An 18431-nucleotide genomic window follows, 5' to 3' on the forward strand; every position below is an offset into this window, starting at 1 on the left:
AAAACTACGTCTTTGATAAACGAAATAAAAAAGATTAAATCTACATATTTCTGATATAATTTAATTACTATCAATTCAAATACTCAAAATACAAAGCAAAATTAATCTTTTTAATAAAATTGATTTTATTTCTGTGGATTATTTTGCTATCATTTTTTATAGCATTGCACCCTGAGTCATAAAAGTCAGCCATCGATTTTTGTTTTCTTCCACACAAAACATTACTTAAGTGTTTACTTATGACAAATATTGGACTTTGACAGTGAATATAAACAAATGAAAAGAGATAGAGGAATTTTTCTTTTGTAAGTATATTTGTTGCCCTTATCAAGTGCAATATAGATTTTTTATTGCTTGAAAACGATAACGCAAATGTATAGTTTTTCATCACGGGATTAATCATCAGTCTTTCTCAACATGATTACTAATCTCTGATAGAAATCAAGAGATTACCTTTTATTGTCATTATCAATGTTACATTCGATTAAGTTGACAACTTGAAAGTGAAGCCACTTGAACAAAACGTGATGTAAGTACACAAGGTTATCTATAAAAAATGATAGCATCAAAAAAGAAGCTTCGGCTTTACAAGCGGCCGGCGCTTTGAAAATAGTTACAGGTTACTGATTTTAGATGATGTTAGATTAGTTTAAATATATTTTTGAAAAGATTTGTTCAAAAAGCTAACGAAGTAAAAATTTGAACAAAATTTTATTTTTAACTTGAGACCAAAATTGATGTCAATGCTGACGAAGAGATTTAAAATTGTGTTTTATGATTATTTTATTTTTATTTTGTCGCTAGCGATGATAAAAAGAAAGGTTAGAGTTCGATAAGGACCTATCAACCATTTGATAAGCAAATTTATCATTTTCAAACAAATACATAACTGTTCTAATTTTAATTCTCTTGGTGTTGCAAGGTCACAATGACCCTGGTAAAATTCTTATCATTTTTTATATTAAAATAAATTAACTCTTTTCAACTTGCATGACTTGCAGTAAACGTTAGTCATATATATTATTAGAAAACTATATTGTTTAAAGGTAATTGGAAAATGAAAAACCTTGTAAAACCAAGTAGAACAAACGGAAAACTCGAAATAATCTGAAGTATGGGGAACATCCTCTTTAACATCTACCGTGAAAACCCAAATATGAAGTTAATAATTACAAGGATTTTTTTTTTTCGAAACAAAAATATACTTTTCTGAAGATTTACGTTGTGCTGAACTCGAATTCGAAGTCAGAAACAACTAATCAGCTCCCGTTTTCGAGATATTACCGTTAGAAAATGCAAAAAACGTTTTTTTTTTTAGTTTTTCGGACCTTATTCTTTAATATAAAGAAAATTTTTTGAGTATATTTAGTAACGGTTTTTATAAGAACATCTTTCAATACCTGTTTAAATCTTTTCAATTTCTTCTGTATTGCCCGAAATATCTTTAAATGAATTAAGTGGGTTTGGCTTCATATATCATAAAGGAAATAATGACGTTATAAAATTTATATGGTAGATTTAATATACCAAACAACTGAAGATATCTCGGGCAGTAAAAAAGATGAAAAGATTTAAACAGGTTTTGAAAGGTGGAAAGTACACAATTCTTATAAAAACCGTTACTAAATACTAAACAATTTTCCTTATAGGGGAGAGGGGGGCCAAATGTAACACTTTTTACTAAAACCCATGGTACTCCTACAAATTTAAAAATAAGTCAACCCAACCTTTTTTTAAAAAAAAGAACCACATTTTAGCTGCAAGATCCTTCACAAATTTTTTAAAAAACCTTACGGTAATGTTGAAAAATAAAGCTTCAAAAAAAAAAAATCGTGTTGTTTCAACCTACCCCATATACGGGGCAAAGTGTAACACATACCGGGGTAGGTTGTACCAAGAACTAAAAATAAGAAAAAAATAACTTTATTTGTTTATATTTATTTATTTTAATAAGTAATAATAAAAACAAACCTCAGTCAAGAAATTTTGGTGCAGATTTGAAAAAAAGGGATTAAATCCAAGATTTCGGAGGAGATTTGACTAAAGTCTTAAATTAAAATTAATTGAATTCATAGTTTTATAAGCTTTATAAATTCAAGTGTTGGTTCAAAATGTGTTTGCAGGTTTGTTGGTTATACTAGGTAAAAAATTCTTATGTAGATAAGAAAAAAGTGGGGTAAGTCGAAAAAAATCGTTACGTTGAACGTTAAAGTAAATCTTTCTTCCCTGAAAGTTGAATAAATATGCTCCAAACCGAGAAAGGTTTAAACTCTGGTACTTCTTCAAAAAATTAGTTTACATTAGTTGATAACAAACAGCATTTGTTGTAATGCAAAGTAAATAAAAATAAAATAAACGAAAATCACAATTCACTTGTAAAATGTAAAAAAAGTCGAATGATTACATAATAAGAGGAGTTTTTATCTGAGTCACACTTTATGCAATCATAAATACCTAAGTGAACAAATATATAAATAGGTTTTTGAATGTTACAACTTGCCCCGGAAAAATGTTACAACTAGCCCCAGCATGAAATTTTTCAAGCAAAATCAATTTGAATAAAAAGCGAAAGTGATATAGACATAACATTTACACGCAATTAGAGCCAAAACACAAATGCATATAACAAAAAAACACTTAGCACTCTATCTTTTTCGGGTTAAGAGGTAGACCAAAAATAAAATTAAAAAAAAAAGTTACAAACATGCTTTTTTTGGACACCACTAGTATAACTTCTCACCCTGTCATCTTATCTTCAACTGAAGAAAATGTGCCGGTAGATATGGAAAAATTGAGAATTTTTCTCCTTTACGCGTCTCTTAATATTGAAAAGAACATCGTTTTTCTTAGATGTTAATTCTTACTCCTGTTACTTTTAGCCCCCCCCCCCCCCCTTCTTCCCCTATAAAAGAATAAGGTCCGAAGTACTGCACTTTCTAACGGTAATATTTCAAAAAAGGGAGCTGATTAATTTTTTTTGACTTCGGATTCGAGCTCAGCACACTGAAAACCTTTAGAAAAGTATATTTTTGATTCGGCAACAAAAAAAGTTTAATTTTGTTAACCAATGTTATTGTTAATTATTATAATAGGACAATTCTATTTGAAATTTATGCATTCTACAGAACTTTGAGAAGTTCTTTCTCAGATTAGATTTTCTTACTTTCAGTCTATTTTTCATAAATCGAAGTACCTATTTAATTTTTAAGACCTTAAATTATCAAACTTGTAGAGAAGTGCACTTGACCCATAATTACTCTGAACGGTTTTGGCTACACAGAAAACCTTGGTAGAAAAGAAAGGAACAACATACGATAAGGACTCTGGATACTAGCAATAATAATATAAAGAGCAATGACCAGTTTTGGTAAATGTTGTCGGCTAATTTCGTAGGGTTGCGTCAGTGTCGGTAAAGACCCAACAAATGTTGAGCGATGTCATAAGGTTTACTTTGAGAGTATCTGCAAACAAAGGAGCCATAATTGGTTTACTGGTTAATGCAACAAATCAGTAAAATGGACAGCTAAATTGTTTGTTGAAACCACCTTGGTTCATTGAAGCCCTACTTTAAATTGTGTGTCATTTAGTGATAAGTCGCTTTATATTTTTGGTTTCGTACTGTGGGTTTACGTGCCATAAAAATTACATACTAGAAATGTTAAGCTAAAAATAATGTTTTGTAAAGTAAATTGAACAACTGTGAAATGTAGATAATTCACAATGATTTAATTAAAGATTGGCGAAAATAAAAAAAAATTGTATATTATGTATAACTTCCAAAATTATACCTAATATAGGTACATAATAAAGGTAATTTTCATAATTAATGAAAAACATAATTTGATTATACGTACATACTCCTCAAAGCCATTTAGAAGTAAGTACATGTGACTCAGTAATGTTTTTCAATATTTCATAAAAATTACCTTTATTATATTATAATTTTGGTAGGACCGCAAAATAAAATTAAATGCTTCACTACTCTTGAAAAAAATTAATGTTCTTCTAACTTGATTTAATGTTAGCAGAGTAATTACCAGAAAATGACTTAAACTGTTAGTCGGCCATTCCATTATTTAAGTTTTAGGACATTTTGACGCTTGTTATCCAGTTTATCTCGGTGAGGAAGCAATATCATTTCTTTAAACTTGGTGGGTTTTAAGGGTACATGATAAAGTCGATGTTATAGAAGTTTCACGAAAAAATAATAAAAAGTACCACTAAATTATTCACAGACAATGACGGTAACGGAGAAGACGAGTACCTACGCATCTTTATCTGGAAATAATTTGGCTACGATTAATTAGTTTTTCGTGAAACTTCTAAAATATCAACTTTATCATGAGCCACCAAGTTTCAAGAAAAAAGATTGATTTTTAAACGAGATAAACTGGAAACAAGCGTCATTTTGTCCTCTCCGTTACTTTGGAATGGCCCCAGTATAAAAGTCGGGTTTGGTATAATATTTTTATGATAATTAAGTGCTCTACGAATCAAACTAAATTCCAATTTTTTTTTTCATTTTTAACAATTTTTCTTTGTCCAATTACATATCTTGAATAAATAAGTTGTCGAATAATTTGAATCCCATTTCCGAAGAATTTTACCAGATTTTCCAATTAATTTCTATACAAATTCATGCTCTGCTAACATAAATTATTGATTTTTTCAAGAAATTAAATTTTTTTCGACAAATGTCGGAATATGATGTTTTTTTTCTGGAAAATCTCGGAAATTAAAACTTGAAATCTACGAAGGGAAGTTGGCCGATTTTTTAAACAATCACAACAGTTGTTGCATAAAACTTCAATTTTCTTGTTAAAAACAAGATTACACATTTTTTTCACTTTGAAATTGATCTTAAGCGTAAGCCTAGTAGGTAAGCCGATCGCCCAATTTTTTTTGCTGACCTTTTTTCTCTATTTTTCTTTCTTTATTCAGTGCTCTACTGAATGTAAAGAAAATGTGATTTTAAAACAGGAGATCTTCAGCTTTTTGATTCGAAACTCCATATAAAACTCTATAATATAAACTTTCATGTGTTTCGAAACCAATTTTTAAAGATTCTGCACCAAATAAAAAATATCACTTCACGTCGTACATTTTTTAAAAAAATGATTTAACTGTTTTAAAAGTTTAAACATCCATTATTATATTATTACAAACAGGTTACACAAATCGAGTGTCATTACCTGAGATAATACATCTTCCCTTGTTACAACTAATCATCATAAGTTCAATATTTATAGACATCTGTTGAAAATAAATTGCATTATTCATTTTTTTATTATTTACACCATATACAATCTAGACAATAATAAATTAATCTATTTGTCTATTCAAGTGTTCAGTGATTCATCAACGTCGCGGCCACTGCGCTATCTACTTTCTTGCGCAAGATTGAATTTCATTATTTTGTGTTGCTTACTAAAATTTTCTAAAGATTTCCGTATTCTTGACGGATGAAATTTCAGTTAAAAGTTGAGATAGTATTTCTCATTTTTCATCATCATAGACCCAACCCACTATCCACATACGTGAGTTTTGCGCAAACTTTGTAATCTAATATCATTTGATGAATTGAATATGGTCTTAAATTTATTCAAATAATAAAAAAAAAAAAAAATAAAACAAACAATTAAGAAAAAAAGAAAATGTCGTGAGTAAATTTATTATATCCAAAGTAACCACAATTGGAGTGCAAAATGCAAATAAGGTAGTGACATTTTTTTGTTGTTCTTTTTTCCTTTTTTTTATTTATTTCAAAAAGTGCATCGTAACATGCATTTTATTATATAAGAAAAATAGTTTGAATAACTTTATAATTCAAGTACATATTTTATTGTAAACAAAAACAAGAATTAATTTATATTCATTGCATATAAACACATTTATTTATTAGGTATATTTTAACAAAATAGAACAAGGTAGGTGTTTAATTAATTTCATCAAACACAACAAAATATTCAGCACATGCCATTATAATATAAGATTTTTTTTTTCTGTTTTGTGTTTTATGGGAGGCATTTAGTTTATCTCAAAAAAAACTTTATCTTTTCTCTGCGCCATGAAACTGACAGCTATTATAGCTTTTTTGATTGAAAGCAGTGTATAAATATTTATTTTGCTTTTTGGCTTTTATTTGAAGTTTTGTTTGAATAAAAATAAATAAACATTTAGTATAGGTGAAACTGTTTTGTTTATAAAATGATTTTTATTTTCTGCATTTCATTTTTGTAATTAAAATAAAATTACACCGAGGAAATTAAAACGTAGTTTCCGAATTACATTGGTGATCGAAATTAGACCAACAAATATGTAATTTAATAAACGTTGCCGTTGTAACGAATCGAAAAAAAATTATACAAATAAAAAAGTACGTATACGCCTTGGTGTCCAATTTGGTAGTTTTTTTCTAAATCTAAACATTCACTATCCTTAAGAAGACAACTAAAAGCCAAAACAAACAAACAATTCATTATAAACATGCTAAAACTATGAGGCACCCTGTCATGCAAATGGAATTCGAAATTCTTAGTTTGGAATTCTCAAGAAGTGTGGTTTCGTTTAATTGTTTTCGATCAGCAAGTAGGGGTGACAACTTGATTGCGTTCTGAATATCTCGTATATAACTAACGAAAATTTTTGAATCAACAGGGTTTAAATAATCGTAATATTATAAAATTTTCAATAATTTTTAAAAAAGACATTTTGGGATTTTTAAAAAATATTTCAAAATTTGTTTTTGAAAAATCAATTTTTTGAAAATGGCCTAGTGAAATATTTCAAAAATTTTGGTTTTTTAAGACTTATTTAATTATTTCTTCAAAATGACATGGGTACCAACTTTTTTTTGAAAAATTTTAGAAAATTTTTACATATTACAAAAAATTATTTAAAAAAAAAACAGCTCTAACGATTTTCAAATTTTTTTTCTAAAAATTGCTCTTTATACAAGAAATCAATTTTCTGATCAAATTCATTGAAAACGGCATTTAATTAATTATAAAAACTGATTTTATGTACTATTTTTATTATCAAAAATGCTTTAAATAAATCAATTTATAATTTTTTTGCACATTTTTGAAAACGAAAATCAGTACAATCTTCGCTTTGAGCCCCACTCACAAAAATGTCCAAAGTAAAACTGCATCAGTGCATCATCTATTTCTTTAGTTATCTATCGTTGATTAGTAATTTGATCTAAAAACAAAAGCAATTTTCCATCTAGAGATTTTAAATTGTTTTCAAGTTTTTTAACAGCTCTTTAGAATTGAAATCCATGAAAAAAAAAAAACAAAAATAAAAAAGTATAATAATTTTTTCTTCAAATGTTACTTATTATAAAAACTATATGTAAACAAATTATTTCTAAAACCAGCTATAGCAAGATAGCAACTCATGAGTTGGATCCAAATTGATCTCAATTGAAAAAAAAAGAAACAAAATTAAATGTACAACATTATACATAAAAATTCTTATTAAAAAAAAAAAAATAGTAAATACTTGTCGAGTTTGTGGTTGTATACTAAAATGTTCCAGACTTTGACTGCTTGTTTTTTTTTCCATTTTTATTATTTAAAACTTAACATTTTTATTTTAAAAGAAGTTAAATTAGAAAAAAAAAACTTTTCTGGTACATAAAAAAAAGTGCATCTATGTTAGTTTTTTGACGTGATAACGTCTTATAAATCGATGAACCATGGCAGCCACCACAAAAAAGTGACGCCATTTTCTAACGTTACACTCTCACACTTTCGCAGTGTGGCAAAAAATTTCAATTAAAAATTAAAAATAAACTATTAGAGATACAAAAATCTTCTATAGCTTATTTGAAAGATAATAACCTAAAGCTTAATCCAAATGAAGGATTTTTAAAAATTCCGTCATTTAATAGGGTAAACAGGGGTAAAACGGAAAGTTGAAATTTGGGCTAAAATCTAAACGCAAAGTCGTAGAGAATTGATTTTTTTGCTATAGATAGATGGGACTAATTAAGAATAACTGCATTTAAGAAAAAATTCCAAAAAAATTTTTAAACTAAGCTATAACCAAAGACCATATAACAACTTGTTATATGGTCTTTGCTATAACGTTTTGTTTGAATGTTGTACACGTGTTGGGGCTATGACAAAATGATGACTTTGTGTAAAGGAAATTTTTTTTGACAATTCTAAAGATGCCAGGTGAAAGATGAGGGAAAATAAAATTAGGGGTCTAATACGGATTTTTTTCCTCTCTGCGTTTCGAAATATGAATTTTTGAAAAACACCTTGTTTTTTAAGGGTATTTTTGGGTAATTTTTGATTTTTAGCTTTTTTTGGAGCTTCCAAAAAATCTCAAACTTATAGGACATTTATTTTTTGGCATTATGCATTCATGTGCAAAAACTTGGAAACGTTTAGTGAGTTTTGATAGAATAACGGAAGGAACAAGTTTTAAAAAAACAAGTTTTTTTACCGTTTTTTACCGATTTTCATCGTTTTTTATTTTTATCTTTTTTTCTTTAATAGATACAGGAATAAAGTATAGAGTAACTAGCTGACCCGGCGGACTTCGTTCCGCCATTTCTTGTATTTATTTCTAATTTTCGACTCTGTAATTAGTTAATTTTCAAATGAGAAAGAGGATCAAAACTTGAAAAGTTTATAAAATGAGTTTAAAAATGTTAACTTTTGAACTTTTAGCAAAAGTGGCATATGCAAAATACTTAGGCATGCGCATAACTAAAACTATATTTTCTATTAGTTTGAGGCTTTAAAAAATTCCAAAAAAATAAAAGACTACTCAAAAATGTATCTAAAAATTAGGTTGTTTTTCAAAAATTTTTATTTCAAAATACAGGGCATATGAAAAAAATCCGTTTTAGACCCCTAATTTTTTTTTTAAATATCTTTCTCATGGAGTAACTCAAATTTCTGTGCAAAATTTTGCGTACCTGTAATAAGTCTTTTGTCGAAGGTCTATGACTGCAAAAAAACCTTCACAACTTGGTTTTGAAATTTTTTTGAATTTTTTCAATACCTTTTTTAACTATTGAATAAATTTGTCTATCATTTAAAAAAAAAGTCAACTCTTTACGACTTACCGTTTAGAAAATAGCCTCTTTTTTCAATGTTTTGTTACCCCTATTTACCCTATAAAATCTTGAATTTTTTTTTGCCTTAAACCTTCTCCTCTTATGCCTCTTTGATTTAAAAAAAAAATTAAGAAAATAAGTCAGTCGGTGTGGCCGGTTAGCGAACGTACACAAAACCAAACTTTAATATATATAATAGATGATAGACCATGACTACGAATATATGTGTGCGAAGTTTCAATCATTTTCGTAAACACAATTTTGAGATAACGGTAAAATAAAATTTTAGAATTCAACAGGTTATAACTTTTTACAAAGAGCAGATAGAAATTTTATTAAACTTTAATGAGCATCCTGATACAATTACCTTTCATTTGGTATATCACACATAATGGTAGACTAACTACAAGCTACACAATGTTAAATCAAGAAACTTGCGAAAAACCTAAAAACACCAGTGGAGGTTTTATAGGATGTTAGGGAAAAAAATAGAATTAAGATAAAAGATAAAAATTCATGTTATTTTTGCTTTTTTTTATGAAAATGATTGTTTTCAATAAATTATTTTTATACTTTTTGCGCATTGTAAAAATTTTAAAATAGTTTTATTCTTTAGAAGAAATACTTAGCATAATTTTTTTTTGTAAGCTTTTAAAATAAAAAAATTAATGTAATGAGAAAATGAAAAAGGTATTTTTTTTAACTTTTTCTTGTAAATTATGATTGTTTGAAATAAGTAAACGCTTCAATTGACTCATTTTAAACAAAAGCACACAACCTGTTTTCTGACGACGTTATCACGTAAAATCATCGTTCGTAAACCGGCTTTACAGACCTCTTTTTTTTTAACAAAATTATAAAATGGCATGTATCTTTTATAGTGTTCGCTTTTTTTCGTGCATTAGTGTTACCACATACGATAAATTACATTTCAATTGAGATGCTTAAAATTGTTCTCATTCTTAAATAAATTCTCTTGAGATTTAGTTTATTTTTTAAAGTACAAATGTACTTATGAATCGGGGTTTGAATATTGAGAAGAACTTGATACAAATCACACGTCATGATGTTGTTTTTGTTTACGTTCTTGACGGAATGTGAGAATATAAATACAAAAAATAAAAAATATAGTTGACCGCGTGCGCTTAACAACATCTAAATGACGTAATTGTTTCTCTCAATTTTCGTGATTGTCCAACCAAAAAAAATATTTGTCATATTATTCATAATTAGAAATACCAGTTATTTGAATTGATTAGTTGCCGGGGTTTTATCATGGTCCACCAAATTTAAGTGATTTAGTTTCTTTGTTTGAAGTTTAGTTTTGGATACATTTTTTTTTTTTTTATAATTTTTGAAAAAAATTTTTGATAAGCTGTATAAAACTTGAATGAATCATACGAAAGATCTAGAAGTTGAATTGGGAAGTGTAGAATTGTAGACTATGTGAATTGTTGATGATGTGTATATGACGAATTGTTTATCACACAGTGGATATTCTATTTTGGGAGGAAATCACAGAATTCCGTATGAATTTGGGTCTTGATGCTGGTATAGGTTAAGATAGTTGTTTTTTTTTTTTTTTTGTTCTGATTTTTATTTTTATTATTTTATTAATTTTTTTTTTGTGTAAAAAGATTTATGTGTGTATTTTCTGAAATTAGTGTTTACCTTTAACAAACTGTGTTTATCACTTTTGATTCTTTTAACACTTTGCGATGGAGAATCATTAGCAGAGAGCAGTTAATTACTTTGCACTTAGAAAATCTCACTAAAATGTCATTCATAAAAAAAACTAGATTTGTATTTACACAAAAAATGAGTCATAACTCATAAGTTTGGACAGTGTTGAATGATGAGAATTTTTTTAAAAAATATGTATGTACGTGATGAAAATAATTGACAAAAGCAATTTGTTTTTGTTTTTTATTTTTTATTTTTGACATAGCGACGACAGAAGAGGTTATCTCCATTGATATTTGACATCTGGGATGGAATATGGAAATAATGGCTAAACGGAATTTATATTGCTGATGCAATAATTTTATTTGTTTTGATTTTGATAGATTTTTTATAAGCAAAAATGGTGACAAGGTTTATCGCCATTCATAAAGTAACGAATTTTTTATTAGATTTAACCAGATAAAGGTTTATATAGTTCTTAGTCAATATTTTATACTTTTTTTATCAACAACTGAGCCAAAAATTAAAGCTAACAGATTTGACGTCCTTAAAGATTTTAAAATTTTGCTTTATATTTGTTAATTACAAGAGATTAACACAAATTTTTTTTTTTAATTTATTAATTCTTTAGTTTAATCAAAGGCAATACTAATAAGAAAGAATTAATTAATAGAGCTTAAATTGGAAAGGAATTTTCTAAATATCTAATAATTTGACCAAGTTATCGTATTATTAAATTGTTAAAAACAAAAATTAACAAAAATTCATATTTAAGTTTCATTTAGGAGGATACAAACTTTAAACAATCGCAGTAATTACCATAATTTTTTATTCAACCTTAAACTAAATAAAAAAAATATATGTGAAAACATGCAATTTTTTTAATGAAGTTTTAGGTCGACTTGAAAATATTATTACTAACTGCGATTTAAAAATATTTGTATTTGCCTAAATTAAAAAAATGGAACTGCATTCCAACTGATGAATACTCCCTTAGTTCTTACGTTTTGTAACAAATAATAATCAATTCTTTAATTTATTTTGAATTTTTGTGACCAGTAGCTTTTGAAACTAATTTTCAAAGTCAAAATGTTGAAAAAAACATTTAAATACATATGTATTTCTTTTAAACAATTTTTTTCAAAATGTTTTATTGTTTTTTTTTGTTCCTTTTTTACTTTTGATAATATGAAGGCTCTAAGCGATTTGTAATTAAAAATTAAATTATAATTTAAATTCAATTTCAATGATCAATTAAGACTACGAAACGATGTATGCCATTGGAATATTTGGAAAACTAACAAATTGAAAATCGTTAGAGCTGTTTTAAAAAAAAAATGTTTTTTATATCGACCTTAATTAAAAAAAAAAAGGAATTTTGAAATTATTTAACAAAATCCAAGAACGTGTTTTTCATGAATTCAACTTATTTTTTAACTTCCAAATTGGTAAAGTCGTTTTTGAGAAGTCATTTTTTTATTTTGGCAGGTGGGTACCTACCGTTTGGTCCAAAAAATAAAATTCCAATTTTACCTCTAGGAAACCTCATAAAACTCATAACTACCAAGTTTGAAGAAAATCGATGCTTTAGTTTAGGCTCTAATTCTTGTCATACTAGAGTCAGCCAACTATCATATTTCAGCTAATGAAACCTATAAATTTAAGGTCTTACCATAGATATTTATATAAAACTAAACAATAGTTCATTCTTATGAAAAATGAATAACCTAAAATTCATTTAAAAAAAAATACAAAAATTAAATATTGAAAAAAGTCCAAAAAGAACGAAGAAAAAAATAACAAAAATAATAAAAAATGATTAAAATTATTTTTATTTTAAGTGGAGTGATTGAATATATTGAAAAGTCCAAAAAGTAATTTGCCCCACCTTTGTTAGGTATTTACTCAAAGGAAGGTGGGAAGACTCAAAGTTAACTAAACTTCCAGTATCAGGGTTTTCAATTTTGCATAATTTTATTTACCTACTTAGGTTTTGCTTTTAAAGCCACAACATTTGGCCCGAATCATTCCAGTCGCTCTTTTCTGAGTCTCCAAAACCCAAGACTTTCGTTTCGAATCTGGTGGTCCAAATTAGACGCTAGGTCCCTACTCTACCAAAATACAAAAAGGTATTTTTTCAAACCGATTTCAACGAACGAATTTTTCTAGAAAAACGTTTTAGTAGCATTTGAATTAAAAAAATATTTTTGAATTTAAAAAATAAAATAAAAACTTTTTTTTAAATTAGCTACTTTTTTTTTTTGAAAACGGTTCAATAAATTTTTTAATTTTAAATCATTAGATAGAAAGTTTTCTAATATCTCTTTTAAAACGCATATACCCTTATATGTTGTGTACTATTTACAATTTTATCAAAAAACGGCTTAAACGATTTTGACCAAATTAAGTCCACTTAAAACTTTTACTGATTGTAATAATCATGCGTTTCTAGTTTTTCGTATAATCGGATACCTACTTGAAATATGGCAATGAAACATGTCATCTATATCGGCTCTTCCCGTATAAAATATTGAAATGTGAATTCAGCCTCTTACATTAATTAGAAAACTCGATATAATTTTGACCCCTCAAAAACAATACAAATCTTGGAACTAAAGCCCCCCAGATTTTTGAATTTGTTATCAGGAGGCATAAGGCTACAAAACTACGTTACTTATATTTTGGGAACACTTCCACTCCCATTATTTGATATTACAGCTTGCATAAAGAATGTTATACGTATCTTTATGTAATTATTTCATTTGTTACATTGTCAGTAGTGTCATATCATAAAACTAATAACAGTCTGCCTTACGTCATCTATCAAAAGTTCAATTCAAACATAAATCACTTTATGACCTTTAAAACATTGACAATAAATCAGAACATCTAAAAATAACTTGAAAGTTCTATTTTAATGTATATGTAATCATCAATTTCCTTTCCATATAGACCACCTCTTCCATTAACACCCAGAATGATGTCGTCAGTAAACAAAAAAAAAAAAAAAAAAAAAACAAATGTTATATTAATCATAAATCGTTTAACACAAAAGTTTGGCTTCTTTTTTCTTCTTTTATTTTTCTTTTATTTGAAGGTGTGTTACTACTTTGTTTGACCATCACGAAGAACATGGAAGATATCTTCATCTACATCCGGTTTACAATATATATAATTTCCCTTTAATACTCTTGGCCTTTACTTCCATTTCGAATACAAATAAGTAAGTATAGCTATAGGTACTGCCCATCAAGATAGCAAAACAGAATATAAACCAAGTAAGTTAGTTTATTGACATTTTGCTTGAAGGCGTTGGCCATGGTCATGCAAATAAATAAAAAAAAAGAACCAAAAAAGTAAAAAAAAAAAAAAAAAAAAAAACCCGCAGTCTACGTATTATTTTAATTAAGTTATATACGTATATCTGCTGCCTTGCCTATCACTAGCTAAAGTGCAAAATCGTCAACGTTTAGTAATTTTCCAGAGTCAACATTCTCTGCAGTAGTTTGTGTATCATTATCGTGTGTCGCGCAAATCGTAATCACAATCAAAACAAAATTAAAAAAAAAAAAAAAAGAAACAGTTCCTAACCAACTGCTACTCGTATCTCAATCAACCAGCTAGCAGTGAATAAAATAATTGTAAACTTTTTTTTCTAAACGAACAACGCTCAATTTTATTGAAGTATGGAATTTTAATGAGCTTTGATTGAATGAAGGGTTACCCATGCAGGTCCGGATTATATATAAATTTAGATTGACAAGGGGCTTGTTCCCAGTAAGAGGGCTCTTTTTTGAACACTAAATATCGAATTTCGTCGTTATGTTCAGTCAAAAATTGCTCGAACCTCTTACTGATAGCAAAAATGCCAATTTCTGGTTATTTTTTAACCGATTTCTAACTTTTTATCAAAAGTTATCATGAATTCGTCTTTTGTTACCTTCAAGAATTAAATACAGCCCTGCATTATACAAAAAATTCAATAATTTTATTGAATACAAAAATGGAAAAAATAATTTTTATTATAATTTAAAAAATGTCTAAAAGACTTCTTGATCGCAGAGCAATTAAGACAATAACAATCGCAGGTTTTGTTAGATAATGGCTGACATTATTCTGACATCAACTTTTCATTCAATCATTCAATTTAATTAAACCAGATATTGTGTATGAAGACCGACTGTGACTGTGACTTTTTGAGACAAATTAGAAAATTAATATTAAATTATAACCATTTTTGCTTTGGTTAATATGTAACCTGTTAGTAACCTGTTGATTTTACTGAATCTATGTTAATTAAATCCAGACTTAATAAAAAAAAATAAATATTAATTCCAATAAACAAGTTTTTTTGTTTTAAATCATTAAAAAATGATGTTGTAAGAAAAAAAAAACAAGAATTTGCTTCTTAATGAGTATTAAAGGAGTAACAAATGTTAAGTAGTCAATGATTCATGAAACTAAGTTTTTGTAGAGTCGGCACTTTGTAATAGAAGCCGTACAGACTGCATGAAAAAATGTTGTGTTTTTAAGTACAAGTGTTCTTAAACTTATAGGAAACATGTGTATTTGAAAATATTACATGTTAAAAAAATTGTTGCTGACTCAGTGCTTAGTAAACATTTGTGGTTAACATTTCAAAATGTTTACTTATTTTTCGTTTACATGAATATAGAGATTTTATTACTGACCATTAAATTAATGAGTTCATTTTGGAAAAATAGCAACAATGATTTAATTCATTGAAATAGGAAACAAAAAAATACCTAATTGAAGTATGAATGTTCATAAATATAACAAACAACACTGAAAATGGAGGTTTTAATTACTTAAAATTACAACGTAAATTGTGTAGAACTGATTTACAGGAGTGTTTAAACTTTGACCTAAGCAGGGACAGAAATTATCAAGATGATATTTTTTTTTTAGGGAGCTACTTTAAAAATCACAAACTCTTATGTGAATTACCATTTGCCACAAAATTAAATTAATTTTAATTATTTTTGATCTCCTGTCAAAAATACCGGGAAATATTGCGGTATCTCAAATCCTATTTGCCAAAAGAGATAATTTTGTATGATCTGAGATCAAATTTTCCAGATCTCGATGTTTGAGGTTTACACCTATTTGCACTTTCACACACACCGAAGCATTTGTTTTTTTTTTTTGTAACTTTTTACTAAGTTTTTTTATATGAAAAATTGCTTGTACACAGTTACGAATAAAAATAAATCATTTGGCATAATCCAAAAGATCATTTTGAATCAAATTGAAATCCACATGGCAGCTCTCAATCTTATCAAAATCTTTTCAACAAACATTTTGAAAACTATACATTTTTTGAAAGTTAAAAATTGAACGATATGACGGTGTTAGTTGTACGAATTTTGTAAATATTTTAAAGTGGCTTTATCGATACCAAATGTTTTTCAATTCGAAATTAAATGCCAGGGGTAACTTTTAAAAGTAATTTGTGCGAGTAAAACACACTGTTGTAATACTCAGTCTTTACTTTAGGATAACAAATTCTTCCAATTTAGGGTATTTTATTAAACAAGTCAAGACAATTTTTTCTAAGTCAATTTACTTATCGATACAAAATTAAATTTTCGACTTTAATGAGAAAAGTCCACTATTTATTGGTGTTTAAGGAAAACAAAACATATCACAGCACGTATCATCATGGGTATCCATCATGAGAAAAAATCATCACAATGTTCGATCGGATACCGGAACAAAATTATTTTTAGTTCATTGTATTTGTATTTGTTTTTATTGTTTTAAAAAAATATTTCTCTTGATAAAATGGTCACTGTGTTAAATTGTCGTTTGATGAGCTGTGCATGATGATTTGTTCCATGATAGCTGGGTTGCTCCTAATTTATATGTTTGAAGTTGTTTATTTGCAAAGTTTTTATAATTTTAAAGAATCTTTTGGGTTTACAAATTTTTTTTTTTTGATACACTCAACTTCGCACCTGACCCAAATCCCATAGTGAGTCCAGATAGTGGGTTGAAGGGGACAATATATCCACCCATATTAGGGTGATTCTTAAAAATCAATTTTCGAAATTTGAATGGGACACCCTTTCATTTTGTTCTTCCTGCCTTAAATATGAATTGGGTAAAATTTGGTCCAGTTTAAACACGTTCTAGGGGTCGCTACCACAATTCAAAGTTTTGAAAAATACACCAAATTTTGTTATTTTTTTTCCAAAATTTTAAAATTTGTTATCAGAATTAAGTACTTTATATTAAATCTTTAGCTGTTTTGAAAGAAATTTTGATAAAAAATACAGCGTAATAAAAATGTTTGAATATTTTTGAATTCGACATTTTTTTTTTGGGTTATTCTGTAGAATAGCTAACTAAGTGATCTTTCTTAATTGAAAAATTCAATGTTTTTATCTGATTGTTTATGAGCCTAATATCTTTATTCGTCAGACAGTTAACTGACTGTTTATTAAAAGATTTAAAAATCGGGTCTTAAGCGTAGATACTTTGTATTGTAACAAAAAAGTTTTTGTTGAAATTGATCTTTTTTTTTTTTTTACTTAAATCTTTAGTGAATGGTAGCGACCCATAAATTTTAATATTAAAATCGGCAAAAATTCCATATATGCTTATATGGTAGAACATAATGCAGGGGTGTCCCATTAAAAAATCGAAAAAAAAATTTTTTCGACCATATAAGAAGCACCCTAACCCATATGCATCTCACAATAATTCTTGACATTTTGCCGTTTCTCTTAAGCGGGTTTTACTGCATAAACTTTTTCAAAATAATTTCAGATGTACTCTAACATTCAAACTATAAGTGCATGTACAAATGAAAGAAAGAAAAATACATTCCTTTCGTATTCTCCTTTTTTTGTTCGAAGATTGCAGTCTTTTCTATTGGGTACAAAACTCTCCCATTTCTTGACATAAAGGTTTCATTAATTTATGTATAATCCTTAGAACTGAAATATTATAACTGGCGCCCAACGTCGACATTATTTTTATTGCTTTTTTTCTGCGGTACGTCTTTTCGAATTAAGGATATGAACGTTTGTTTTATGAAAATGGGTCCATTATTACAGTGGTGATGAAAGTCCAAAAATTTTTAAATTAATTTTTTGGTGTTTTTTGCGTTTTTTGGCCATAACTTTTTTGTTAAGACAAATAAAAAAAAATCTAAAAAATATAGGCCCTAGATTTTTATTTAACGAAGCGAATGGCGTTTGTTTTATGAAAATGGGTCCATTATTACAGTGGTGACGAAAGTCCAAACATTTTTAAATTAATTTTTTGGTGTTTTTTGTGTGGCCATAACTTTTTTGTTAAGACAAATAAAAAAAAACTAAAAAATATCGCCCCTAGATTTTTATTTAACGAAGCGAATGCCGTTAAATTTTTCAAAATCAGACGAGTTTTGCGACTTTGGTGGCTGTCCAAACCTCAGCAGACAAATTGTCTGCAAAGTTCAGGATCATACAAAAATCACTCTATTTTCTAATTAAAGTTTTTTTTTTAAGTGTGAAAACTGCCTTTTTTAATTATTGAAATATGCTGATTGGCGCCCAACGTAAGAAGAGTTCAATAGAATTCAATAAAGTTAAAGATTAAGTACGTCAGATTTCATGGTTTAAATGGGCATTTCACGAGTTCACGTCTCGGAAAAAAACAT

The 18431-nt window shown here is 27.6% G+C and overlaps 2 protein-coding genes across 5 annotated transcripts in view; one reads left to right on the forward strand and one right to left on the reverse strand.

Annotated features, from left to right (window-relative positions):
• The window catches only part of LOC129905602 (uncharacterized), a 494765-nt gene that overhangs the window by 416193 nt on the left and 60141 nt on the right, over positions 1–18431 (forward strand). The window lies entirely within an intron of this gene.
• Positions 1–18431, reverse strand: part of LOC129905601 (phosphatidylcholine:ceramide cholinephosphotransferase 1-like) — an 82435-nt gene that overhangs the window by 22794 nt on the left and 41210 nt on the right. The window lies entirely within an intron of this gene.

Source organism: Episyrphus balteatus, chromosome 1 (genome assembly GCF_945859705.1).
Source record: "Episyrphus balteatus chromosome 1, idEpiBalt1.1, whole genome shotgun sequence".
Lineage (NCBI taxonomy): Eukaryota > Metazoa > Arthropoda > Insecta > Diptera > Syrphidae > Episyrphus > Episyrphus balteatus.